Below are 6,087 nucleotides of genomic sequence, written 5' to 3'. Positions count from 1 at the left end.
CCAAAAAAGGCTTATCTCCCCGTTTCCTTCTGTTTAGTGACATTTGGGATGATGTGTGATGAAAAATTCAAGAATTTAACCATTTCTTCCAAAAAAGGCATATCTCCCTGTTTCCAGCGCTTTTCTGACACTGGAGCTGATATGTGATGAAAAAGTCAAAATGTTAACCATTGCTTCCAAAAAAGGCTTATCTCCCCGTTTCCAGCTGTTTAGTGACATTTGGGATGATGTGTGATGAAAAATTCAAGAATTTAACCATTTCTTCCAAAATAGGCATATCTCCCTGTTTCCAGCGCTTTTGTGACACTGGGGCTGATATGTGATGAAAAAGTCAAAATGTTAACCATTGCTTCCAAAAAAGGCTTATCTCCCCGTTTCCAGCTGTTTAGTGACATTTGGGATGATGTGTGATGAAAAATTCAAGAATTTAACCATTTCTTCCAAAATAGGCATATCTCCCTGTTTCCAGCGCTTTTCTGACACTTGGGCTGACATGTGATGAAAAAGTCAGAAATCTTAATCAATGCTTCCAAAAAAGGCGTATCTCCCCGTTTCCAGCTGTTTAGTGACATTTGGGATGATGTGTGATGAAAAATTCAAGAATTTAACCATTTCTTCCAAAAAAGGCATATCTCCCTGTTTCCAGCGCTTTTCTGACACTTGGGCTGACATGTGATGAAAAAGTCAGAAATCTTAATCAATGCTTCCAAAAAAGGCTTATCTCCCCGTTTCCAGCTGTTTAGTGACATTTGGGATGATGTGTGATGAAAAATTCAAGAATTTAACCATTTCTTCCAAAAAAGGCATATCTCCCTGTTTCCAGCGCTTTTCTGACACTTGGGCTGACATGTGATGAAAAAGTCAGAAATCTTAATCAATGCTTCCAAAAAAGGCTTATCTCCCCGTTTCCAGCTGTTTAGTGACATTTGGGATGATGTGTGATGAAAAATTCAAGAATTTAATCATTTCTTCCAAAAAAGGCATATCTCCCTGTTTCCAGCGCTTTTGTGACACTGGGGCTGATATGTGATGAAAAAGTCAAAATGTTAACCATTGCTTCCAAAAAAGGCTTATCTCCCCGTTTCCAGCTGTTTAGTGACATTTGGGATGATGTGTGATGAAAAATTCAAGAATTTAACCATTTCTTCCAAAAAAGGCATATCTCCCTGTTTCCAGCGCTTTTCTGACACTTGGGCTGACATGTGATGAAAAAGTCAGAAATCTTAATCAATGCTTCCAAAAAAGGCTTATCTCCCCGTTTCCAGCTGTTTAGTGACATTTGGGATGATGTGTGATGAAAAATTCAAGAATTTAACCATTTCTTCCAAAAAAGGCATATCTCCCTGTTTCCAGCGCTTTTCTGACACTTGGGCTGATATGTGATGAAAAAGTCAAAATGTTAACCATTGCTTCCAAAAAAGGCTTATCTCCCCGTTTCCAGCTTTTTAGTGACATTTGGGATGATGTGTGATGAAAAATTCAAGAATTTAACCATTTCTTCCAAAAAAGGCATATCTCCCTGTTTCCAGCGCTTTTCTGACACTTGGGCTGACATGTGATGAAAAAGTCAGAAATCTTAATCAATGCTTCCAAAAAAGGCTTATCTCCCCGTTTCCAGCTGTTTAGTGACATTTGGGATGATGTGTGATGAAAAATTCAAGAATTTAACCATTTCTTCCAAAAAAGGCATATCTCCCTGTTTCCAGCGCTTTTCTGACACTTGGGCTGATATGTGATGAAAAAGTCAGAAATCTTAATCAATGCTTCCAAAAAAGGCTTATCTCCCCGTTTCCAGCTGTTTAGTGACATTTGGGATGATGTGTGATGAAAATCTCAAGAATTTAACCATTTCTTCCAAAAAAGGCATATCTCCCTGTTTCCAGCGCTTTTCTGACACTTGGGCTGACATGTGATGAAAAAGTCAGAAATCTTAATCAATGCTTCCAAAAAAGGCTTATTTCCCCGTTTCCAGCTGTTTAGTGACATTTGGGATGATGTGTGATGAAAAATTCAAGAATTTAATCATTTCTTCCAAAAAGGCATATCTCCCTGTTTCCAGCGCTTTTGTGACACTGGGGCTGATATGTGATGAAAAAGTCAAAATGTTAACCATTGCTTCCAAAAAAGGCTTATCTCCCCGTTTCCAGCTGTTTAGTGACATTTGGGATGATGTGTGATGAAAAATTCAAGAATTTAACCATTTCTTCCAAAAAAGGCATATCTCCCTGTTTCCAGCGCTTTTCTGACACTTGGGCTGACATGTGATGAAAAAGTCAGAAATCTTAATCAATGCTTCCAAAAAAGGCTTATCTCCCCGTTTCCAGCTGTTTAGTGACATTTGGGATGATGTGTGATGAAAAATTCAAGAATTTAACCATTTCTTCCAAAAAAGGCATATCTCCCTGTTTCCAGCGCTTTTCTGACACTTGGGCTGACATGTGATGAAAAAGTCAGAAATCTTAATCAATGCTTCCAAAAAAGGCTTATCTCCCCGTTTCCAGCTGTTTAGTGACATTTGGGATGATGTGTGATGAAAAATTCAAGAATTTAACCATTTCTTCCAAAAAAGGCATATCTCCCTGTTTCCAGCGCTTTTCTGACACTTGGGCTGACATGTGATGAAAAAGGCAGAAATCTTAATCAATGCTTCCAAAAAAGGCTTATCTCCCCGTTTCCAGCTGTTTAGTGACATTTGGGATGATGTGTGATGAAAAATTCAAGAATTTAACCATTTCTTCCAAAAAAGGCATATCTCCCTGTTTCCAGCGCTTTTCTGACACTTGGGCTGATATGTGATGAAAAAGTCAAAATGTTAACCATTGCTTCCAAAAAAGGCTTATCTCCCCGTTTCCAGCTGTTTAGTGACATTTGGGATGATGTGTGATGAAAAATTCAAGAATTTAACCATTTCTTCCAAAAAAGGCATATCTCCCTGTTTCCAGCGCTTTTCTGACACTTGGGCTGACATGTGATGAAAAAGTCAGAAATCTTAATCAATGCTTCCAAAAAAGGCTTATCTCCCCGTTTCCTTCTGTTTAGTGACATTTGGGATGATGTGTGATGAAAAATTCAAGAATTTAACCATTTCTTCCGAAAAAGGCATATCTCCCTGTTTCCAGCGCTTTTCTGACACTTGGGCTGACATGTGATGAAAAAGTCAGAAATCTTAATCAATGCTTCCAAAAAAGGCTTATCTCCCCGTTTCCAGCTGTTTAGTGACATTTGGGATGATGTGTGATGAAAAATTCAAGAATTTAACCATTTCTTCCAAAAAAGGCATATCTCCCTGTTTCCAGCGCTTTTCTGACACTTGAGCTGACATGTGATGAAAAAGTCAGAAATCTTAATCAATGCTTCCAAAAAAGGCTTATCTCCCCGTTTCCAGCTGTTTAGTGACATTTGGGATGATGTGTGATGAAAAATTCAAGAATTTAACCATTTCTTCCAAAAAAGGCATATCTCCCTGTTTCCAGCGCTTTTCTGACACTTGGGCTGACATGTGATGAAAAAGTCAGAAATCTTAATCAATGCTTCCAAAAAAGGCTTATCTCCCCGTTTCCAGCTGTTTAGTGACATTTGGGATGATGTGTGATGAAAAATTCAAGAATTTAACCATTTCTTCCAAAAAAGGCATATCTCCCTGTTTCCAGCGCTTTTCTGACACTTGGGCTGATATGTGATGAAAAAGTCAAAATGTTAACCATTGCTTCCAAAAAAGGCTTATCTCCCCGTTTCCAGCTGTTTAGTGACATTTGGGATGATGTGTGATGAAAAATTCAAGAATTTAACCATTTCTTCCAAAAAAGGCATATCTCCCTGTTTCCAGCGCTTTTCTGACACTTGGGCTGACATGTGATGAAAAAGTCAGAAATCTTAATCAATGCTTCCAAAAAAGGCTTATCTCCCGGTTTCCAGCTGTTTAGTGACATTTGGGATGATGTGTGATGAAAAATTCAAGAATTTAACCATTTCTTCCAAAAAAGGCATATCTCCCTGTTTCCAGCGCTTTTCTGACACTTGGGCTGACATGTGATGAAAAAGTCAGAAATCTTAATCAATGCTTCCAAAAAAGGCTTATCTCCCCGTTTCCAGCTGTTTAGTGACATTTGGGATGATGTGTGATGAAAAATTCAAGAATTTAACCATTTCTTCCAAAAAAGGCATATCTCCCTGTTTCCAGCGCTTTTCTGACACTTGGGCTGACATGTGATGAAAAAGTCAGAAATCTTAATCAATGCTTCCAAAAAAGGCTTATCTCCCCGTTTCCAGCTGTTTAGTGTCATTTGGGATGATGTGTGATGAAAAATTCAAGAATTTAACCATTTCTTCCAAAAAAGGCATATCTCCCTGTTTCCAGCGCTTTTCTGACACTTGGGCTGACATGTGATGAAAAAGTCAGAAATCTTAATCAATGCTTCCAAAAAAGGCATATCTCCCTGTTTCCAGCACACTTGGGCTGACATGTGATGAAAAAGTCAGAAATCTTAATCAATGCTTCCAAAAAAGGCTTATCTCCCCGTTTCCAGCTGTTTAGTGACATTTGGGATGATGTGTGATGAAAAATTCAAGAATTTAACCATTTCTTCCAAAAAAGGCATATCTCCCTGTTTCCAGCGCTTTTCTGACACTTGGGCTGATGTGTGATGAAAAAGTCAAAATGTTAACCATTGCTTCCAAAAAAGGCTTATCTCCCCGTTTCCAGCTGTTTAGTGACATTTGGGATGATGTGTGATGAAAAATTCAAGAATTTAACCATTTCTTCCAAAAAAGGCATATCTCCCTGTTTCCAGCGCTTTTCTGACACTTGGGCTGATATGTGATGAAAAAGTCAAAATGTTAACCATTGCTTCCAAAAAAGGCTTATCTCCCCGTTTCCAGCTGTTTAGTGACATTTGGGATGATGTGTGATGAAAAATTCAAGAATTTAACCATTTCTTCCAAAAAAGGCATATCTCCCTGTTTCCAGCGCTTTTCTGACACTTGGGCTGACATGTGATGAAAAAGTCAGAAATCTTAATCAATGCTTCCAAAAAAGGCTTATCTCCCCGTTTCCAGCTGTTTAGTCACATTTGGGATGATGTGTGATGAAAAATTCAAGAATTTAACCATTTCTTCCAAAAAAGGCATATCTCCCTGTTTCCAGCGCTTTTCTGACACTTGGGCTGATATGTGATGAAAAAGTCAAAATGTTAACCATTGCTTCCAAAAAAGGCTTATCTCCCCGTTTCCAGCTGTTTAGTGACATTTGGGATGATGTGTGATGAAAAATTCAAGAATTTAACCATTTCTTCCAAAAAAGGCATATCTCCCTGTTTCCAGCGCTTTTCTGACACTTGGGCTGATATGTGATGAAAAAGTCAGAAATCTTAATCAATGCTTCCAAAAAAGGCTTATCTCCCCGTTTCCAGCTGTTTAGTGACATTTGGGATGATGTGTGATGAAAAATTCAAGAATTTAACCATTTCTTCCAAAAAAGGCATATCTCCCTGTTTCCAGCGCTTCTCTGACACTTGGGCTGATATGTGATGAAAAAGTCAAAATGTTAACCATTGCTTCCAAAAAAGGCTTATCTCCCCGTTTCCAGCTGTTTAGTGACATTTGGGATGATGTGTGATGAAAATCTTAAGAATTTAACCATTTCTTCCAAAAAAGGCATATCTCCCTGTTTCCAGCGCTTTTCTGACACTTGGGCTGATATGTGATGAAAAAGTCAAAATGTTAACCATTGCTTCCAAAAAAGGCTTATCTCCCCGTTTCCAGCTGTTTAGTGACATTTGGGATGATGTGTGGTGAAAAATTCAAGAATTTAACCATTTCTTCCAAAAAAGGCATATCTCCCTGTTTCCAGCGCTTTTCTGACACTTGGGCTGACATGTGATGAAAAAGTCAAAATGTTAACCATTGCTTCCAAAAAAGGCTTATCTCCCCGTTTCCAGCTGTTTAGTGACATTTGGGATGATGTGTGATGAAAAATTCAAGAATTTAACCATTTCTTCCAAAAAAGGCATATCTCCCTGTTTCCAGCGCTTTTCTGACACTTGGGCTGATATGTGATGAAAAAGTCAAAATGTTAACCATTGCTTCCAA

Source organism: Limanda limanda, unplaced genomic scaffold, assembly GCF_963576545.1.
Source record: "Limanda limanda unplaced genomic scaffold, fLimLim1.1 SCAFFOLD_39, whole genome shotgun sequence".
Taxonomy (NCBI): domain Eukaryota; kingdom Metazoa; phylum Chordata; class Actinopteri; order Pleuronectiformes; family Pleuronectidae; genus Limanda; species Limanda limanda.
This window is presented reverse-complemented; position numbering follows the sequence as displayed.